Source organism: Macaca fascicularis, chromosome 8 (assembly GCF_037993035.2).
Source record: "Macaca fascicularis isolate 582-1 chromosome 8, T2T-MFA8v1.1".
Classification (NCBI taxonomy): domain Eukaryota; kingdom Metazoa; phylum Chordata; class Mammalia; order Primates; family Cercopithecidae; genus Macaca; species Macaca fascicularis.
The window spans coordinates 87,930,040-87,952,876 of NC_088382.1; positions in this window are offsets into that span (position 1 = coordinate 87,930,040).

The window sequence follows — 22,837 nt, forward strand, 5'->3', positions numbered from 1 at the left end:
AACACATGTGCACAGACACACTCATTAGGACATTCCCTTTATTTCTGAAATTCACAATGAGGTTTAAGCCAAATAGATGAAGTGCACTTTTTAAAATCCCAAAAGCCCATAAGAGAAGTGACCTTTAATCCTGGAAGTTTAAATGAATTTATGTTTCAGAGAAAGTTTGTTAAGAAGCAGGCTGACAAAATGCATGACAGAAATTGGGGAAGGAGCAGATAAGGGTAAATTAATGTAGATCAAAAACACTTTACCTTTGTCACAGTTTTCCTTTTGGGAGAAACAGTACTCTCATCTATCTAGAATTACCAAACCTGAGAATTAATAGAAACATGAACAATCACAGCAAAAAAGACTCTTCAAATCCCCCCAACAAAATGTAGGGAATAATACTTTTAACACAGATCCTGCAAGTTCCACAATGTTGTAGCTTCTTTCGATGTGTGGTCCTTTATCCTATGGCGACTAACTACCCCTTTCCTGGACTAACAGCAAATGTTTTTGTGGCTCTTCCATTACTAATATATTGAGATTTCTTTGATGATAAACAAAAATCCTCTACCAATATTTCCCTACAGAAGCCCATAGTGTGTTCCAATACAACAGAATTTACATTTTAAATCAAGTAAATGTTGTTATGTATGAAAAGGTGTACTTCTCATGAGGATACACAAAACAATTGATTATGAATCATCAGAGGGAACAGGGCAAAGGAAATGGAAGAAGAATTATTTGTTATAAGGGTAATATGTTTGATTTTAATTTCATTTTTTTCTTTTTAGTTTTTTCCCTAGAGCACTTTAGTGAAGGCCATCTAAAATATGTACATTAAGGCTTTAATTTAATATTTTTTCACTACTGAAATTAGTTTTATTATTATTATTATTTTTGAAACCAAGTCTCACTCTGTCACCCAGGCTGGAGTACAATGGCGTGATCTTGGCTCACTGCAACCTCTGCCTCCCTGGTTCAAGCTATTCTCCTGACTCAGCCTCCCAAGTAGCTGGAATTACAGATGCCCACCAGCATGCCCAGCAAGTTTTTGTATTTTTAGACGGGTTTTCACCATGTTGGCCAGGCTGTTCTCAAACTCCCGATCTCAGGGCCTCCTAAAGTGCTGGGATTACAGGCGTGAGTCACTGCACCCAGCTGTAGGATTCTTACTTGTAAATTAACAACTACACAGAGAGTGAATGGGAGACTACATTGTTTTAAAGCAATTTGTGAAAGACATTTTTGTGCCTACAGTATTCAATGAGCTAAATTGATTTTTGTCTACCTCTCTCAAAAGAAAGCTCATGTTTGGGAGTATTTGCAAATTATGTCCAAAAATTTTATTATGTTGTGGTTTTAGTAATTTTCTTGTAAAATCATCTTTTAAAATTATCTTATGTGCTAATTTCACTGGAATTGATTTTTAAAGAAATACCAAAAACTCCTTAAATCAGAACTCCCTTTTCCCTATCACACACACACAGACACACACACATATGATAATGTAAACATATTGTTTTGAAATTCAGTCTTTTATAAAGAAAGCAAAGTGCACTGAATTGTGCACTGAAAGCCACATATGCACTTAATTGTGCCTGAAATATGAGATTTGCTTTTTCTCAAAGCATTCTATGTTATACTGTGAGGTTTATAAACAAAAAATTTAAAACAATTAGATCATATCACACCATATATATATAATTGAAAATTTGCTATCAACACACATTCTTAAAACCAGGAAGCGCTAGATTGTGAAGGCACTGCTTACTGTAATGTCACCACCTTTCAGTAACCTCTGCAGTCTTCAAAAAGATTTCACCAGGTCAGAAAGTAAAATGGAGTTATTTGACTAAGGTTTGTTCTCTTGGAATACACTAGGGTATTCCTGATGACAACATGCATATCTAAACCTTTATAATGTTGAAAGGATGTGAACACAAGGCACAGGAAGGATGTGTATCTTGATATTGTTTGATGCTACCATGGTTTAAAAGCATTCTCGTAAATGAGGCTGGAAGAAATATTTCCAAGACAGTGTATAAGAATTAGGCACATAATTCTGACTACAATAGTGGGAGTGGTAAATTTAATTCCACCCACACATCCTTATTAACTGAAACCATTATTTCTAAGCTGCAATACTTCAAATTCCTAGTTCCAGCAGCAATATTGTCCGCCAACATCCTATACAGCTTTATTTCCCCAAGGTTTCTATGATATGAGAGGATTGGATGATACTCAGTTCCTACCTTCCCCTGTGTACATTCATTTTGTGTATTTTTATTGTTCTCTTAATTATCTACACATAGATATTAATTCCAGAAAGTACAAATGTGCTCCTTTGTGATTTCTCCACCACACTTTATATGATAACATCACTTATGAATTCTAGTTGCAAGTTTCCAGCCAGATGTGCGGTTGAACTAAGTTTGTGGGACAACAGCATGTAGATATCTGCTTTCAATTTGTGTGCATGTTTTCCCCTGTTATTTTCTCTTTTTATGACTGTATTAATTGTTACCAGAACTCTCTGTGAAATGACTGAGCAATTCAACAATGGAATGTAGCAGATTAGAAATTATTGTTTTGCTCTGTCCGAGAAATGTGTCAATGCAGCCTACTCCTTATGTCTTGGAGACACTCATGGAGTGTTACACCACTTGATTCTCAGCATGTGGGCACTAGCTGACCACTGGGACATGAACTGTCCTGATGTTGATGCTTTTATCAATTCATTTGACACTGATGATACTTGCTGAAATTATGAAGAGAAAACTAACCCATCACTAAGGTAAACAGGACATAAGGGAATTGGCAGGTTGCAGCTCACTAAGTCTTAAGACACTAAGGCTAAGGATTAATCCAAAGTCTAAAGTCTGTAGCTGGAATCAAAAATATACTAGCAGCATTTCTTAGTGACCTAGCAGCAGAATGGGGAGCAAAGGGCCCTGAAGTCTAATCCATGAGCATTCACTTACTCTTTGGTCAGGTTTAATTCCATAAATGTTTTTTTGATACAGTACAATATCTTATTTTATTTAAAAGAAGACCTTTTTAAAAAGCATAAATAAAATTACCAGTCACCTGGAATCATGGCTTAAAAGGAAATAAATAAAAACCACAATTTGTAATATATGTAACTCCCATGGATCTAGACTGGAAGACCCCGGCAAAGTTACAGTGGGTTAAACACTAGGATCTTGGATGCAATCAATTAAAGAGTATGGCATGGATCTTCAGATTGAGTGGAAAGTGTAACCTGATTTAGTTAATCAAGAAATAACATGACAGGGAGAAACCTCAGAACCCTCCCTAGTGTGATATTAATTGTTACTGTCACCTCAGCAAACAATTGAAATGGACATATAACTTTCTTTTAATGTATAAAAAGGAAGCAATAATTAGTTCTTTTTGTTGCTGTTGTTGTTCTTCTTTTTTTTATCCTCCTCCTCCTCCTTTCTCATTCTTCTCTCTTTCTCTGTTTCCTTTCTCTCGTTCTCTGTTTTAACTTTACCAATTGTTTTTAATACCGGCTGCATACTAGAAATATCCAAGAAGCATTTAAAATACTGATGCCTAGACACCAACAAGAAAAATAAAGTTAAAATCATCAGAATCTTCATGGGTGTGACCCAGGAATTAATATTTTTTGAAACTCTCCAAGTGACAAAAATGAGCATTCAACATTGGGAACATTTTGGAGATACTAATCAACAGCTTGCTCAGTGTAAACAGCAGCATGAAATATGTGATGTGTGTGTGTGTTTCTATGAACAAATCCTGGAGTAGATGACAAGCTCCCACATGATAATTTGTTCCAGAGTTCTGTAATGTTAAACAGTCATTGCCAACTACTTAGTAATAATGCTATGCTTGACTAGCTTTTTTTGGCCTGCTTTCCATCTTTCCCCTTTACTTTCTCGACCAAATCAGAGGGAGCATGCCTCCAACTTTCTTTAAAAATCATGTTTGATTGACAATACTACACTTTTGCATAAATGTCTTTGACAGAAATATGTTTCTGTATTGTGCTACTGGGTGACAAATGGCTGTCATTGCCTCACTAGGTACAACTCTCAACACCCACCTACCAAGTCAACTACTATTTTCAACTCACTCTTAAAATCGAGTTATTTATTTTTTCCCTCATGTCTGTACAGACTGTTAGCTAGCTACATTCACTCAGTACTAAAGGTGACTATGCAGTAACATGGGGTCTGACTGTTTTTGTCCCCTAGCCAAAGGTGATGGACTTAGAAGATGGGACCTCTGGAGAGATAATTAGGTCAGGAGGGCAGACCCCGCATTAAAAATATTAATACCCTTATTAAATAGGCCCAAGGGAATTCATTTCTCTATTCCACCATGTGAAGACTCAGCAAGAAGTTGCCATCTGTGAATTACAAAGTGAGCCCTAACTGGACACTGAATCTGGCAGCACCTTGATTTTCCAGATCCCAGAAATGTAAATGTGAGAAATACATTTCTGTTTTCTCCCAGTTTATGCTATTTTGTTATAGCAGACAAACTAAACAGCAATAAATGTTGACTGTTGGTTTTTGCCTTCATGTGCATTCCAAAAAAAGGTTCACTCAAAAAATATTAAAGAAAGGTTTACTGAGTGCTTATTATATGCATGAGAAGAGCATATTGGATTCTGTTAGGTGACTCCATGAATTTACACTCTGAATTATTTTGGCAAAGCCAATGGCAAGACAGGATTAGACTTGTGAGAGACTTATTAGGGCAAGGAGCATGAAGGTAAGAAGGACTTTCAGAACAGGATACAGACTTGATACCCATTGAAGGATAAGGGAAAGGAAGAGAGATTGAATAGGAAGAGTTTCAGACTACATCCTATGTCTAAGAAAGGCTCGGTAAGGCCGTTAGGGCATCCTTGAGCCCGAGTCACCTATTGAAGCAATCTCAGATTTCACAGAAATGATCAACCTTACCGCCCACAAACAAGCTCAGCCCTGGGCTGGGGATAGCCTGTACAAAGTGTAGCAGTAACTGGAGCCATCGGTCAATGAGATCCAGGAGTCATGTTTTCAAAACTACCACAGTCCATCCCTTATGCTACACACAACCATCACATCAATTTCCCCATGATGTTTGGAGGAAACATCTCTGTGGTTCCTATGGGCCTCTTTTCCAGAGGGGAGTCTTAAAAGTAGAAGGTCAATGAGATGACTACAGTCCCTCTCTCTGCAAATGGTCTCAAGGCTATAATCAGTACTCATCCCTGCCCTTCTTCAGTACCAACTCTAAAAATCCCTTACCTGAAAATGTTGGCCAGATATCACCTAAATGTGCAGGGATTGCACCACAGTAGAGAGCCTCTGAAATTATGAGACTTGGAGCTTATCTAGGGTGGCTCACATATTTCTTATTCTTCCTCTCTGGAGGGAGAGAAGGGAAGAGGTAGGAGGAGAAGAAGAACAGGAAAAAAAAAAGAGATGAGAGAGAGTTGAACTTCAAGGTATACACATCTTCTCTCTTTTCAGAATTCTACTCTGAATTGCAATCAAATGGCTCTGGGAGAGGTAAGAAAAGAGTCTCCTGGTTTATACATTCTGTTAAAATAGAATGTGAGAACATGGCTCTGTAGCAATTCACATTCTCTAATTTCCAAGGTATGTTTGTCATTCAAATAGCCTTTACTCAGATTTCTAGTAATCTTTGCTCAGAAAGCTCTGACTTTAAGAAATATGAAAGTATTAATAGAAACTTGTTTCTCACTACCACTTCAAAATTTCTTGGTAGTATGACTCAAACGTTCATTTCTGAGATTCTGATATTTTGATAATTATACTTTTCTCAGGCCAGAGATCCTAAATGTATTTGTTCACTACTGCAGTGGGTCCTAGGAGTACCAAGAAGTGCTCTAGGTTATTCCACTGGGTTTCCACATGAATTTGTCCTTGACAAAATCTTGTGAAAGTAAACCTAATTCCTTCTGCTGATGATTGATTACTACTACCATGATAGTGTCTCCTCATCACACCTGCTGGTCATCTAAATGTCCTGGCAATATTGGGACCATGAAGTCATATAAAACATACACTCTGATTCAATGCATACACTGCATCCCAAAAAATAGTATCCTATCCTTTAAGTTTTGCCTTCAAGATGATGTCATATCCACGCCTTTAGAAGGCCATTTAACCATTCTGTGAAGCCAGATACCTCTGGCTGATGTACCATATGAGGTAACTAGTGGATTCCATAGTCGCAGGCCCACTCTTGCACTTTCTTCACTATAAAGTTAGAGTTCTCATCAGATGTCATGTTGCATAGAGTTCTATAGCTACAGATCAGGCATTATGTAGACCCCCAAAAAGTTTCTCTGATACCCTGAAAACACAAAAGACAAAGTCACACTCAGAATAAGTATCTATACCTGTGGGATTAAACAGCTGGCCCTTCTGGAAAATAAAACAGGCCCTCCATAGTCAATAGTGGCCAGCTGGTCTTTTAGAGCGATAGAGCCATGTCAAAGGTTCAGCATTGGTCATCATTTTTTGATATTTTTAAAAGCCTCTCTAACAATGAATTTGACCGATTTCTAGAGTTTCCTGTCACAGTGTTATATCCCACTCCCAGAGAATGTTTCTAAGGAAATTAACTCTTACTTACATAGTCTTAAATTTCAACCCTGTTGATCAAGCAAACACCTTCAAAATCCAATCCCAGGGTTGGTTGCTTCCTTGGCCCCTGCAGTCCACACCAGCTAATTTTTGTGTTTTCTCTAGTATATCATCTCTTTTTTTGTTTTCAACGCTTGCATGTTCCTAGCCAAGTTATGCTGGAATTTAATCTCAGTTATTAGCATGAAAGTTAGCAAAGATGCTATTGGAAGTTACTGAGTGGTTACATGTCTCCTTGTGAAGGAGAGGCTTCTGCAGCATCTTCCAAAACTGGAAAAGTTCTAGTTCACATGAGGAAAACAGTGGGTAACCTTTAAAAGTATTGATGGTTGGTTCAGGAGTCTGCAGAGCCACATTCTCAGGGACATATTTCCAGAAGCTTTCATCCACAGTTTCCAAAGGTCTCTGGAGCTCTGCTCTACTCTAATAGATCTGTGTGCTGCTCAGCCTTTACTGTAGAGATAAGGGCCCTTTTTGTAAGCTACCAAATAGGCATTTGGCTGTCATACTTAGCTTTTATCTATTTATTCATTGATCTTGGTTTGTCATTTCTCTACAAGGCATCAATACAGATTAGCAGGAACCAGCAACTCTACTTCCTTCACAAGCATAGTTCCATGCATGTTTTACAATATGCCTGAATTAGCTACAACTGCAGGCATTTCTCTCCACCAGCACAGTTTTCCAGATCTTAATTAGGGAACTATTTAGCAAGTGGTGACCATCTTTTGTCGGGGGTAACTATATCCCACTTACCACTCAGGATGGGGTACTTTGCATCAGCATTGTGAAGAGTGAACCAATTCAAAATCTGCATCTTACCACCTGTTTTCTTGTACCACTCTAGTTATCACTTCTATTAGTTTGGATTCTCCAAGAAGCAGATAACAAGATAAGATTAAAGATGCAAGTGAGATGGAGGAGCAACAGAAAAAAGTAAAGAGAACTTTCTGCTTATGATATAAACATGAGTTCTATGTTAAAAAAAAAAAAAAAAAAAAAGAGAGTGATGGAATGAGGATTGCAGGAGAGGAGTCTCACATTGCAGCACAATTCCAGAAATGCTTCAGTTGGGTGGTTGTGTGCTCTCAGAACACATCTGTGCCTTGGAGGAGCCATACTTTTCACTGGAATGGATCTGTCTTAGTCCCTCAACTGTGTTTAGTCACAGATCAGGCACAAGCTATGGAAAACATGGCCTTAGTGCTAATACAATGGTTAATTCATACAGGCAGCAACAGGGCCCATTGGACAATTACATTCCTCAGAAAGTAATGTCTGAGCCGCATAGTTTCATAGCCATCATTTACCCCATTTCTACATACAGATCTAAGTAAGCTACTCACATATGTTCCTGTCACTAAAACCAATGAAGGAAATTCAGAATATGCCAAATAGACAGAATATTGGTTTATAAAAAAATCAGAAAAGCACCAAGGGAAATAAACGTTGCTCTTGCATTGAGAAATATGCATACTATTCCCATACTTTTGGCAAGATTCCCAAGGCCACACCTACTCAGAGATAAAAAGAGAGAGAGAGAATTACACTGGACATATATTGGGTTCAAGGTACTGGTAGAAATCTAAAATACACGGTAAATATTCTAATGAGAATTGGAAAAGTGGAATGCAAGCTGGAGATACAATTCTGGAGAAGAAAATCCACTCTCTACCCTCTAGTGTAGATGTTTTGGTGGAATGTCTGGTAGATATAAGGATTCAAAAGACTGATGTAAATACTGTGAGGGTGGGGCAGGGGGACAACATTTGGCATAATCAATTTAATGTCATAAATTCTAATAAATTAAAAGCTGACATGCAGAGAATAGCTTGCAAATAGAAAAATAACATGATAGTTTGAATAAGATTATTTTTAGTCCCCAAAATTGTTTATGTATGGAATTCTAAAATAAACAATGTTTTCAGACACATTAGCTGCTAGGAAACAGGCTACATCCTTCAATAAACACATTTTCAAAGAAAATAGATAGGGAAGCATCACTTTTTAATTTCTGATTTTGACAAAAACATTTTAGGTAACCATAGGTAGAACATATTCAATATTTCTGCTTTAGAAAAACAGATAGAAAAACATGTACCATTGAAGCAGCATTTCATCACATCATAGAAAACATGTACCATTGAAGAAGCATTTCATCACTCCTAAAACCACAGACAAATCTAGATCACCACATTGTAATGCAGAATAAATTACTGTGGCCAAGAGACAAGTTTGGAAAAGTCATTGCAGCACTATTAACATTAGCAATTCGCTTTACAAAATACACAAACACAACACAAATACAAACACACACACACAACCACATATATTCATGTGTAAGTGTATATATATTATATATATATGTTCATGAGAATTATTAATAAGATTTTTTATTTGAAACGAGGACAGAAGTACATGAAAATCCTATAAAATATATGTAATGCAAAGGTTTTATGATAGAAAAGTCTCAAAAATATTTCAGTCCTAGAAATAGAGCAAATAGGACATTGAAAGTTTCAGGTATGTAAATGAAAATAGACAAGCTTAAAGGGTGAAAAAAGAAAGCCAGTTAAAAGCATCTTCTCAAACATTCTAGGGTGCCCTGGGATGAACCATTTAGAAAGCCAAGATCAGAGCAGATCTGTGAATATAGATCAACTTTTATCAAAGGCAACTTCTTGGTCTGCAAGTGGAACAAAAGACATAGTTTAACAAATGCAGAAATAATGAGGGTTTCAGATTTCTAACCTAGGCACCAAAAGATACACTCTAGTCTAAAATTTCAAAGCATGGGAGTTCACAACTGAAACTGCACCATTGCCACATAGAATTTCTGCATACTATTTGGCAGGATTTGTAAAAGCAAAAATTTCAGACACTGCCTCTCTGCATTTCTATAATGGGAAGAAAATACATGCTAGATCAAACCTACAAGAAATTTGCAAATTCTAGTCTTTATGTTGCTTGACCAAAGAAGGGTGTTTATTCCATGGAAAATTAAACTCATTACTTATCCTTGGGATTCTCAAGATACTAAAATTTGAAACGCTGGCACAAGTCACTAATGACCATATTTCAAAGTTTCAGATTTGAAACTGTAATTTGGTTGATGCTAACACATTACAATGGGATGTAAAAGTTAAATAAATAAATAAAAGTAAAGCTGTCTTTTTTTTTTCTTTGTGTGAAATCCAAGGTAATTTTACCATCTTCCTTGTTCATACTGCTTAGGAGCATGGGAAATGGAACGAAATTGAGATCCTTGTGTATGGGTATGCTTGATCTTCCCCTTGTTAGCTAGAAGACTGAATCCATGTAAATCTGTTTCCACATGTTACAATCGATAATACTATTTATTACTGACAGTGTAGGGCTACTATGACATTAACATGTGACCATTCAACTAAACTACTGTGGCTTACTGTATGCTTTTTAAAATGCAGTCATCATGATTGCATTAATACAATTACATTAGGTATGTAGCAATCTGAAAGTTCAAATAATCATACAGTGACTTCTACATTAAATAATTTTGCATTTTCTAGAGCATATCCCTTTTGAAGGTGTCTCTTAGGTGCTAAAATGGCTGGACCTTTCAAAACATACAAAGCTATACTTGCCCAATATTAATATGAATAAAATCTTATAAAGATGTGAATTTTGGGTCTATGAATCTAACTGTTAAAGAAGCACTGTAGATATTTTTATATAGACTGCTTTGGGATAATAGTTATAAAAGGGTTTGCTGAAAAATTTACCTGAAGTAAAATAATTATTGTTCAATGGTAAACAAAAATAACATTTGAACAAATAAACCCAAAGTATTTGTTCTACTTAAAACATGGAAATATATATGGTAGAACAATTTAAATTATATATTCTAATTTCTGAATATACTGATTTGATTTTTGTCTCCCTTTTCACTTCTATGTCTTCCATCATGTGTTTTTAATCAACATACTTAAAACGATGTTTGTTCTGAAGAATTTTGCTTTCTTTTACTTAAGATTCCCATCATCACACACAGGGAACAATGTGCTTAAGTCTAGATTGTATATTAGAATTTATGATTGTTACTCAATTTTATTTCAGCCCATATATTAGAAACTATGAACAAATGCCTGCACAGACATTTTTTAAATGTATTTTTAAAAAGAAATTTTGATAGAAAACACTTGAATTCAAATGACAAAAAAATTCACAATAAATTTAATGGTAAATATTATTAAATGCCTCATTTTCTACTACTTTATAGAACAATATTAAATTTTTGAATTATTTTTCCATCTTTTTATTTTTGTAAGTTTTGTTTGCCAGTGTTGCTTGAGAAGAAATTGGCTGGAATACACACACACATGCGAACACACATATTTGTATATATATGTGTGTGTATGTTTGTGTGTATATATGTGTGTGTATGTTTGTGTATGCATATATAGAGATAATTCCCGACTTTCAATGGTTTGTCTTACAATTCTTCAACTTTACAATGGTACCCTTACAACCATTGTCTTTTACTGTCAGTACAGTATTCAATAAATTACATAAGATATTCAATAGTTCATTATAAAATAGGCTTTTTGTTAGATGATTTTGCCCAACAATAAACTAATACGAATATTTTGAGCACATTTAAAGTAGGCTGAAATAAGCTATGTTGTTCAGTAGCCTAGGTGTATTAAATGCACTTCTGATTTAAAATATTTTCAATTTACAATGGGTTTATCAGGACATAATCCTATAATAAGTCAAAAAGCATCTGTATTCCTTCTCTCCATCTCTCAGAATCCTCCTCCTCCTTCTCCTCCTCCTCCCATCTTCCTCCTCTTTCTTTTTCTTTGCAATGTCTAAGGTTTATAATTCTACTTAGTGGAAGATTTAGGAAGAAATGTGTCTACTCCATATCATCGTGGACTGAAGGACTTTGAAATAAGAAAATGTTCCAACTTGCAAATAAAAATACACAGCACAGCTCTAAATGAACATACACTTTTTTCTACCCAGTGATATGTTCATTAATACTGAACAATCAGCAGTCTGGGATTTAACAAAAAAGAAAAGAAATACCACCACAATGACCAATTTTAAAATACCAACACGATACTATGTCAATAAGACTGAGTGCAGCATAGCACTGTTTCTGCCTAGATTTAACTTCCAAACATCAGCAATAGAAACGATATCATTCTTCGATCCAATATAATGAGACCATCCCTCACAAAAATTAAGACATTTAACAATCTCATACAAGGTTTCGTTCATTTACAATGCTCATTTTTGGCCTACTTTTTGTAATGCTACAGTCTTTTATTTATTTTTTTCCAAGTAAGCTGCAAGTACTAAACTGTGCCCCCAGAGAAGATTCTGTCTTTCAGACATACTCTTCTAATTCCCATTAGTAGCTACACACTAGGTTTTGTTTGTTTGCTTGCTTGCTTGCTTGTTTGCTTGTTTTGAGATGGAGTTTCACTCTTGTTGCCCAGGCTAGAGTGCAACAGTGTGATCTCTGCTCACCGCAACTTCCACCTCCCAGGTTCAAGTGATTCTCCTGCCTCAGTCTCCTGAGTAGCTGGGATTATAGGCATGCGCCACCACGCCTAGCTACTTTTTGTATTTTTAGTGGAGATGGGGTTTCTCCATGTTGGTCAGGTTGGTCTCAAACTCCCAACCTCAGGTGATCTGCCTGCCTTTGCCTCCCAAAGTGCTGGGATTACAGGTGTGAGCTACCGTGCCCAGCCTACAACATTATTTTTAATTGCTATTCTGGATCACTCATCTCAGCCATTATGGTGGCTCCTTTCTTTGCCTATTGATTTAGTGGGATGAGGAGTGCAAATGAGACAGGTGGCAGTCTCAGGATCCAGTGTATTGAACATATTGCTGTATCTTCTTGACAACTGGCATCTGTAACTATAAAAGTCCCAAATTATAGGGAGTGGAATTAAACCTATAGACATGTTCCCTAGATCTATATCCATCTATGGCCACTGTCACTGTAGAATCTCTCCTCACCTCCCACCAAGATTACTGAGACAGGCCCTCATATTTCTTTCTTTTTCTGTTTTACTTATCAAATGAATCTTCCATAGAGCATCTACTGATATATTAAACACACACACACACACACACATACAATACACACACACACATTACTCCTCTGAACAAAACCCTTCAATAATTTTCCGTGATGCCATGGAAAATTTCCACACTTATTAGAAACTGTGGCACATTTATTTGATACACTGATCTCCTCTTTTTGGGGGTATCGGCCTTTTTATTCTTTAGAGGAAGTGTCTTCTCATCGCCATATGATTCTAGTAAACATCATCAATTCCTTTATGCTAAGAGAGGTTTGCTATATAAGACAGAAACTGAACCAATCATATCGCTCCCTTGTTTGGCCTCAAAGACACATCCAGATATTGGCAAATGACCCAAGTAGCGCCAATCAGTGCTCCTGCATAAAATGTTACTAACTGAACTTTCTGGGGAACACTGTCCTGTCTCTTGTATTATGCAGATGAAAAAAAAAGTGAATACTTGTAGTTTTGATTTTTATTATCTGATGAAACCATTCTGTTTTTTAAAAATAGTAAATCAAATTCAAGAAATAATAGAGAAGAAAAGGAATTCTCCCCTTGGCTCTGTACATACTTATGCCATTGTCTTTCTCATGGTTTGGATGAGAGCAAATGACTCATACGAATTGAGTCAATTCAATTCAGTTTAAGTCAGTTCTGTTGAGTTCACATCATTTTAACAGCACATATTGAACATTTACTATGAGGCATACAGTTTGTAGGCACAACAGGACATAACAAACATAATGAATTATCTATAGAAAAATACTAACTTTGGTGAAGCATATAGGAACAGAGTACACACTTTTGCATCTGGATCTCAAAGTTCAGTTTATATACAAACATGCATATACACATATATGTATATATACATTGTCATATGATATCTGTTCTCATTAAAATCTTTGTGAAAATAAAGAAAACAACTTGAAACCAAGAAGTTTCTTCATACTTAAGATTGTTTGATTTTAAATTCTTATCATAGCATCAAAAAGTCAAAACCAAACAAAACCTCCTGATTAATACCACAATGCAAAAGAAAGTTAGTGATCTAGAAATGCAGTTTCATGTTTACCAAGTTTATGTATCTTTTCCTTCTGTGGGATGTTTTTTTCTGTTCCCTTCATCCCCTTATCTGGATCCCATGTGTATTTCTGTTAAGAATATGCTCAAGTGTCACCTTTCCATAATTTTCCCCCCGCTCTCTCTCCAGGCAGATTTCCTGTGCATATTTCCAACATTATCCTTACCATAATATATTATGATTTATTCCCTTTTATGTATGGACCTCTCATACTTACTTGCATATCATCCTTTGCGGATCTTGGAAGGGAAGCACCATCTCATTTGTTTTTCTATCTTCTAGGAAACTATTTTACACAAAGTAATCATTTAATATCTGTTTGTTGAATAAATTAATAAATGAAGGAAAGTGAAGTACACCATGTTTATAGAAAAATGTACTTTTTCATATTTTTCTTAGGCAATATTTTATTTTTCCATTTGTGGATTTTTAATACACAAAATTTTTAGTGTAATTTGTCCACACATTAAATATTAACTTAAAAAAGAAATTAACCATCATGAATACTTGTGGTAGTGTATTAATTCAGGTACCTGACCCACACTTTTTTTCACTTTTCTTTCTTTCTGCCTATTAATATTTGTAAAAAATTATAAATGCCTAACAATAAAATATGTTTGCCAGTGTGAGGGTCATAGCACAATCAAAGACCAAAAGCTAACTCATAGGGCCAATTACTTAGAAATAATTCGATTCTATTCAGTTTAAATCAATTTTGTTCTATTTCACGTCATCTCAACAGCATGTTTTGAACACTTACTACAAGGAATACAGTTAGTTAAGCACAACAGGAGATATAAATATAATGAATTATCTGTAGACAAATACTAACTTTGGTGAAACGTAGGGATAGGGATCACACTTTTGGATCTGTGTCTGAAAGTTCAGTTTTGAAATACTTGACCTTCCTAGATCAACATATGTCAAATACATCATTAGTAAGTTCAACCAATAACTGGTCAAAGTTTATAAGATTTGAAATCGTGCAATGCAGTACATTGATGATTTTAATATATGTAAGCAAACTATTATGGTTGTGACAAAGCAAATTGAGCAGTGACTTTTACACTAATATTTACTCATTTGTAGCTGCCTCCAACTGTTTTGGCAAGACTTTCAAATGTTTTCTTGCTCCATCATCCTCCAGCAAGAAAGCCAATAACTGTGGCCAAGGCAATATTTTTGGCAGTGGTAGTGCCCAGATGACAACCTCTGGAGTATGTCTCCTCGGCAGTAGCAGTGACATCTGGATTACTTTATCCACTTGAGACTATCTTGGCTCACTTCCACATGTACAGCTGTGGAGCCATCTCCAGTGCTATCTTCAAGTTGGAAAGCAGTATTGTGAGACAAAGATATTTCTTTGATGTACTCTGATTATGAGACTATTCCTGGTGTGTGTATGTATGTGAATGCGTAATTGTGTGTTTGTCCTTCATGGGTAGGGTTTAGACCATGGTTTGTTCAAAAAAATAAAAACATAAATACACTCAAAGTTTTTAATGCATTTATATTATGTCCCTATATACAGATATATATGTATGTGCTCATATATGTGCATGCATAATTTTTGAGTCAATGATTTAGATAATGATTATTTCAGAGCTTTTGTCTACTATGGGATATAATTATTTTATGAATTCATTTGGTACATAGATACAATGTATTTATTGGCAAACTCTGGATACTTTGAGGAACAAACAAGTGAAGATGCAGATTACTTAAACATAGTATAACTACTATTGAGATGATAGTCTTGCCCCTGGAAAAAGACATAAGAAATTCAAAAGAACTGGTAAACAAAACAGCACTTCAAAACATCATTAGGTGAAAGCCTTGAGCTACAACATCTATTTTTAATTTCAATTATAGTTCCCATTTATCTATCAAGAATTGTGCTAGTCATTATACATAATTTATCTTATTTAATTTTCACAATAACCCTGTAGAGTAGATGTTATTTCTTTTTATGGATGAGAAAAATGAAACTTGAAGGTATCAATACAACTCATAATTGGTGAAATTGAATTCCAAACCCACGTCTGACTGCTTCCCAAGGTCACAACTGTGTTTCCTTACCTACTAATACAGGAGCTTGCCAGTCAATACATTTTCTGAAATAAGTCCTATTTTAAACATTCAATTGTGTAGAAATACAAAAGCAAGAATTACGGGAGGATTTTCAATAAAAGTAAACTCTTAAAGTGTAATAGAAAAATGATAGGGACAAGAGTTTCCAGGTAAAAAAATTTCCTGTTAACAGGTAAACAAGCAGTTAGCATGGCAGGTTACCCAGGGGATTGGCTAGTCAGAAACCACAGGGCCCAAACACACATTTTCATACCTGTATTCATTGAATGACACCCTCTGGACTATCCCTGTTTTGTAGCAGTATTCTATTATAAAGATTTTAATTTCTGACAACTATTGTTATCAGATCTAGTGTTCTTTATTTTTCCTTGATTTTTGCAACTATTTCCAGCAAAAATGTGAGTACCCTGCTTCACAAGCTCCAATAGAGTCATATGTGAAGTTGTTTCACTCTCCATTTTATGCAAGTCACTTTTCATTTGTCCTCAGTTTCTATAATTTATTTCTGATAGAGTTCACTTATAACACTGAGGAAAAATTGGTGATATACATTATTGGATAGTTTTTACTAGCACAACTAACAAATAATAATCCCTAAAATTATACAAAAACGATTTTCTGTTTTAAATAAAAATATTAAAAGACCTAGATTTTTAAGATGATATAACTTTGAGCCAATTTGTGTCAAAATGGAAAGTAATACATAAAATCAATACAAATCAGACTAACAGACCATCTCAGCACCGAATTCAGTATTACAGGGAGTTTACAAGCACATGCCTTCTTTATTTTACAGTCTGTGTTCTCAAAGTCTCACATTTAACCATCTGTAATTTGCTCATTAAAGCCCTGTCCAGTCTCTCCTGAGTGTCTGTGTAGCCTTTTCTATGCCGTAACCTTCCAGTTTAGGATTCCATCAAGGCTGGCTTTGACTGTCTTATTCCCCAGGTTTCCCTGTTAAATTTCAAGCTGATCTGCTAATCTATTGCTTACCCTGACCATTTGCTGCTGAGATCTCTATTGGTTTTCGCAATACCCCAGGTCATGACATTTTTAGCATCCTTCTCCAAATAAAGTGAGTCTCCTTCTGCTTTCTTGGTACCACCTGTGTCATGGATCTGGATCTGGGGATTGGGGGTGGTTGAGAGTAGACTCAGACTAAAAAGTCACAGACTCCCACTGTTCTTATTGAGGCTCAGTTTTCTTGAAGAAATGCTTCACATTTTGCTACAGAACTTTGATCAACTTCAGACTCTTTAAATGGCTATTTTTGATAATTTTATATGATTTAAATTTCATTTTGAAGAAAGTGAGAAGTGAAGCCAGCTGGACTTCTTGGTTGGGTGGGGACTTGGAGAACTTTTCTGTCTTATAAAAGGATTGTAAAATGCACCATTCAGCACTCTGTAGCTAGGATTGTAAAACGCACCAATCAGTGTCCTGTGGCTAGCAAGAGGTTTGTAAAATGCACCAATCAGCACTTTGTAAAAATGTACCAATCAGCTCTCTGTGGGTAGCTAGAGGTTTGTAAAATGGACCAATCAGCACCCTGTAAAATGGGTCAATCAGTGCTCTGTAAAACGGACCAATCAGCACTCTGTAAAATGGACCAATCAGCAGGATGTGACTGGGGACAAATAAGGGAATAAAAGCTCGCCACCCCAGCCAGCAGAGGCAACCTGCTTGGGTCCCCTTCAAGGCTGTGGAAGCTTTGTTCTTTCACTCTTCACAATAAATCTTGCTGCTGCTCACTCTTTGGGTCTGTGCCATCTTTAAGAGCTGTAACATTCACTGCGAAGGTCTGGGGCTCAATTCTTGAAGTCAGCGAGACCACCAACCCACCAGAAGGAACCAACTCTGGACATATCTTGGTGACCCAGATGGGACTATCGCCAAGCGGTGAGTACCACTGGACCCCTTTCACCTGCTATTCTGTCCTATTTTTCCTTAGAATTTGGGGGCTAAACACTGGGCACCTTTCGGCCAGTTAAAAGTGACTAGCAGAACCACTGGACTAAAGACATGGGTGTCAGGCTTTCTGGGAAAGGGCTGTATAATGACCCCCAACTTTGGGAGCGTTGGTTTGTCTGGAACAAGCCCTTGCTTTTCCTGTTCTTCCTGGCTGAGCTGAGGATTGACAGAGAGGAAAGCCATTCAGCTCAGGGTTCCCCACAAAGAGTTGGTTGACCCTGCAGCCGTGAGTGGAACTCTGAGAGTCATGTCACCCAAGCAAGACTCGCCCATCTATCCTATCTATCCTGACCCTTGCCTCCTGGGTCGTAACGCCTGTCAGACAAATTTCCTCCCACCTCTCTTCTCCATGGTTAGTCCCGCTTCTAAAATCCACTCCCTGTTTCTGGTGCTTTTCTAGTTTCTCCTATAAGAATGATTTCTTGTATACATTTCAGGACTCTGTTCCTTTCTTTAGGAAGCCAGTCTCACCAATCAGAAAGACATAATTTTTGCCGAGAGCCCCAGTGTGGAGGGGACTATCTAGAATTTTAGGACCCCTCATCAGACTAGCAGGCCTAACAAAGGCTATTTCTGAAGCTAGGATATGGGGAGCCTCAGAAATGACATCCTTCCTATTCATATGATGAGAAATGAGGACAAAAGGTGTCACTCTTCCAATCCTGGAGATCCCTTCCCTCCCTCAGGGTATGGCCCTCCACTCCATTTTTGAGGCATATCATCTTTATAGGACAGGGGTAAAGTCCCAATACTAACAGGAGAAAACACTTAGGACTCTAACAGGTTTTTGAGAATGTGTCAGTAAGGGCCACTAAATCCGACCTTTCTCGGTCCTCCTTGTGGTCTAGTAGGAAAACTAGTATTTCTGCTGCTGTGTCAGTGAGCACAACTGTTCCAATCAGCCGGGTCCAGGGACCGTTGCGGGTTCTTGGGCAAGGGAGGAAAAACAAACAAACCAAAACCATGGGCAGTTTTTTCTTTCACATGAGAAACACTCAGGCACCAACAAGTTCACCCTTGAACTGCATCCTAAGCAATTAGGACCAATTTGACTAGCAAATCCTGAAAAAGAGGTGACTCACTTTTTTCTGCACTATGGCCTGGCCCCAATATTCTCTCTGATGGGGAAAAATGGCCACCTGAGGGAAGTATAAATTATAATATTGTGCTGCAGCTTGACCTTTTTTGTAAGAGGGAAGGCAAATGGAGTGAAATACCTGATGTCCAAGCTTTCGATTCATTGAAGGAGAATCTACAACTATGCAAAACTTGCAATTTACATCCCACAAGAGGACCTCTCAGCTTACCTCCATATCCTAGCCTCCCTATAGCTCCTCTTCCCATTAATGATAAGCCTCCTCTAATCTTCCCTGCCCAGAAGGAAACAAGCAAAGAAATCTCCAAATAACCACAAAAACCCCCTGGCCATCAGTTATGCCCCCTTCAAGATGTAGGGGGAGGGGAATTTGGCCTAACCCAGGTACATGTCCCCTTCTCCTTCTCTGATTTAAAGCAAATCAAGGTAGATCTGGGAAAGCTTTCAGATGATCCTGATAGGTATATAGATACCCTACAGGGTCTAGGGCAAACCTTCGACCTCACTTGGAGAGATGTCATGTTATTGTTAGATCAAACCCTGGCCTTTAATGAAAAGAATGCAGCTTTAGTTACAGCCCGAGAGTTTGGAGATACCTGGAAAGGGACAAATTCCCTACCAGTCAGCAAGTCATCCCCAGTATGGATCCCCACTGGGACCTCGACTCAGATCATGGGAACTGGAGTCACAAACATCTGTTGACCTGTGTTCTAGAAGGACTAAGAAGAATTAGGAAAAACCCCATGAATTACTCAATGATGTTCACCATAACTCAGGGAAAGGGAGAAAATCCTTCTACCTTCCTCGAGCAGCTATGGGAGGCCTTAAGAAAATTTGCTGCCCTGTCACCTGACTCCCTCAAGTGTCAATTGATCCTCAAAGATAAGTTTATTACCCAATACGATGCAGATATCAGGAGAAAGCTCCAAAAGTGAGCCCTGAGCCCTGAAGAAAATCTAGAGGCATTATTAAACCTGGCAACCTCAGTGTTCTATAACAGGGGCCAAGAAGAACAGGCCAAAAAGGAAAAGCGAGATCAGAGAAAGGCCAAAGCCTTAGTCATAGCCCTCAGACAAATAAAACTTGGTGGTTCAGAGAGGACAGAAAATGGAGCAGGCCAATCATCCAGTGGGGCTTGTTATCAGTGTGGTTTGCAATGACACTTTAAAAAAGATTGTCCAATGAGAAACAAGCTGCCCCCTCACCCATGTCCATTATGCTGAGGCAATCACTGGAAGGCACACTGGCCCAGAGGACAAAGGTACTCTGGGCCAGAAGCCCCCAACCAGACGATCCAACAACAGGACTGAGGGTGCCTGTGACAAGTGCCAGCTCATGTTATCACCCTCACTGAGCCCTGGGTACGTTTAACCATTGAGGGTCAGGAAATTGACTTCCTCCTGGACACTTGCACAGCTTTCTCAATGTTAATCTCTTGCCCTGGATGGCTATCCTTAAAGTCCGTTACCATCTGAGGAATCCTGGGACAGCCTGTAACCAGGTATTTCTCCCACCTCCTCAGTTGTAATTGGGAGACTTTGCTCTTTTCACATGTCTTTCTTGTTATGCCTGAAAATCCCATACCCTTATTAGGAAGGGACATATTAGCCAGAGCTAGAGCTATTATCTACATGAATATGAAGAAAAGTTACCCATTTTTTGTCCCCTACTTGAGCAGTGAATCAACCCTGAAGTCTGGGCGTTGGATGGACAATTTGGAAGGGCAAAAAAATGACCAACCAGTCCAAATCAGGCAAAAAGATCCCACTACTTTTCCTTATCAAAGGCAATATCCCTTAAGGCATGAAGCTCATAAAGGATTACAGAATATTGTTAGACATTTAAAAGCTCAAGGCTTAGTAAGAAAATGCAGCAGTCCCTGCAACACCCAAATTCTTAAGTATAAAAACTGAATGGTCAGTGGAGACCAGTGCAAGATCTTAGACTCATCGATGAGGGAGTAATTCCTCTATATCCAGTTGTACCCAACTCCTATACTCTGCTCTCTCAAATACCAGAGGAAGCAGAATGGTTCACTGGTCTGTACCTCAAGGATGCCTTCTGCATTCCCCTGCACTCTGACTCCCAGTTTCTCTTTGCCTTTGAAGATCCCACAGACCACACATCCCAACTTACAGGGATGGTCTTGCCCCAAGGGTTTAGGGATAGCCCTCATCTCTTTGGTCAGGCACTGGCCCAAGATCTAGGTCACTTCTCAAGTCCAGGCACTCTGGGCCTTCAGTATGTGGATGATTTACTTTTGGTTATGAGTTCAGAAGCCTCATGCCAGCAGGCTACTCTAGATCTCTTAAATTTTCTAGCTAATCAAGGGTACATGGTTTTTAAATCTAAGGCCCAATTCTGCCTACAACAAGTCAAATATCTAGTCCTAATCTTAGCCAGAGGAACCAGGGCCCTCAGCAAGGAACAGAAACAGCCTCTACTGACTTATCCTCACCCTAAGACATTAAAATAGTTGTGGGGGTTCCTTGGAATCACTGGTATTTGCCAACTATGAATCCCCAGATATAGCAAGATGGCCAGGCTACTGTATACTATAATCAAGGAGACCCAGAGCGTAAATAGTCACCTAGTAGAATGGGAACTAGAAGCAGAAACAGCCTTCAAAACCTTAAAGCAGGCCCTAGTACATGCTTCAGCCTTAAGCTTTCCCAAAGGACAAAACTTCTCTTTATATGTCACAGAGAGAGCAGGAATGGCTCTTGGAGTCCTTACTCAGACTCATAGGACAACCCCACAACCAGTGGCATACCTAAGTAAGGAAATTGATGTGGTAGCAAAAGGCTGGCCTCACTTTTTATGAGTAGTTATGGGGGTAGCCATCTTCGTATCAGAGGCTATCAAAATAATACAAGGAAAGAATCTCACAGTCTGGACTACTCATGATGTATATGGCATACTAGGTGCCAAAGGAAATTTATGGCTATCAGAGAACTGCCTTCTTAGATACCAGGCACTACTCCTTGAGGGACTGGTGCTTCAACTATGCATGTGTGCAGCCCTCAACCCTGCTAGTTTTCTCCCAGAGGATGGAGAACCAATCAAGAGTGACTGCCAACAAATTATAGTCCAGACTTATGCCGCCTGAGAGAATCTCTTAGAAGTCCCCTTAGCTAATCCTGACCTTAACCTATATACCAATAGAAGTTCATTTATGGATAATAGGATATGAAGGGCAGGTTATGCCATAGTTAGTGATGTAACAGTACTTGAAAGTAAGCCTCTTCCCCCAGGGACCAGCACCCAGTTAGCAGAACTAGTGGCACTTACCTGAGCCTTAGAACTGGGAAAGAGAAAAAGAATAAATGTGTATACAGATAGCAGGTATGCTTATTGAATCCTACATGCCCATGCTGTAATATGGAAAGAAAGGGAGTTCCTAACCTCTGGGGGAACCCCCAATAAATACCACAAGGAAATTATGGAGTTATTGCATGCAGTGCAAAAACCCAAGGAGGTGGCAGTATTATACTGCTAAAGCCATCAAAAAGGGCAGAGGGGAGAACAGCAGCAAAAGCATTGGGCAGAGGCAGGAAAAGTCCAGCAAAAAGGAAAGAGAGAGAGAAGGGAAAGACAGAAAGTCAAAGAGAGAAATAGATAGAGAAAGAGAGATTGAGAGAGAAGTAGTAAATAAAAAACTGTGTACCCTATTCCTTTAGAAGCCAGGGTAAATTTAAAACCTATAATTGATAATTGAAGGTCTTCTCCATGACCCTATAACACTCCAATACCACCTTGTTGCCAGTTAAAGCACCGAAGCCACTGACAACCCATAGCTTTCCTATCAAAAATCCTTAACCCAGGAGGTTTTCTTTACCATACAAAGGTCCGACCAGATCTAGGAGGA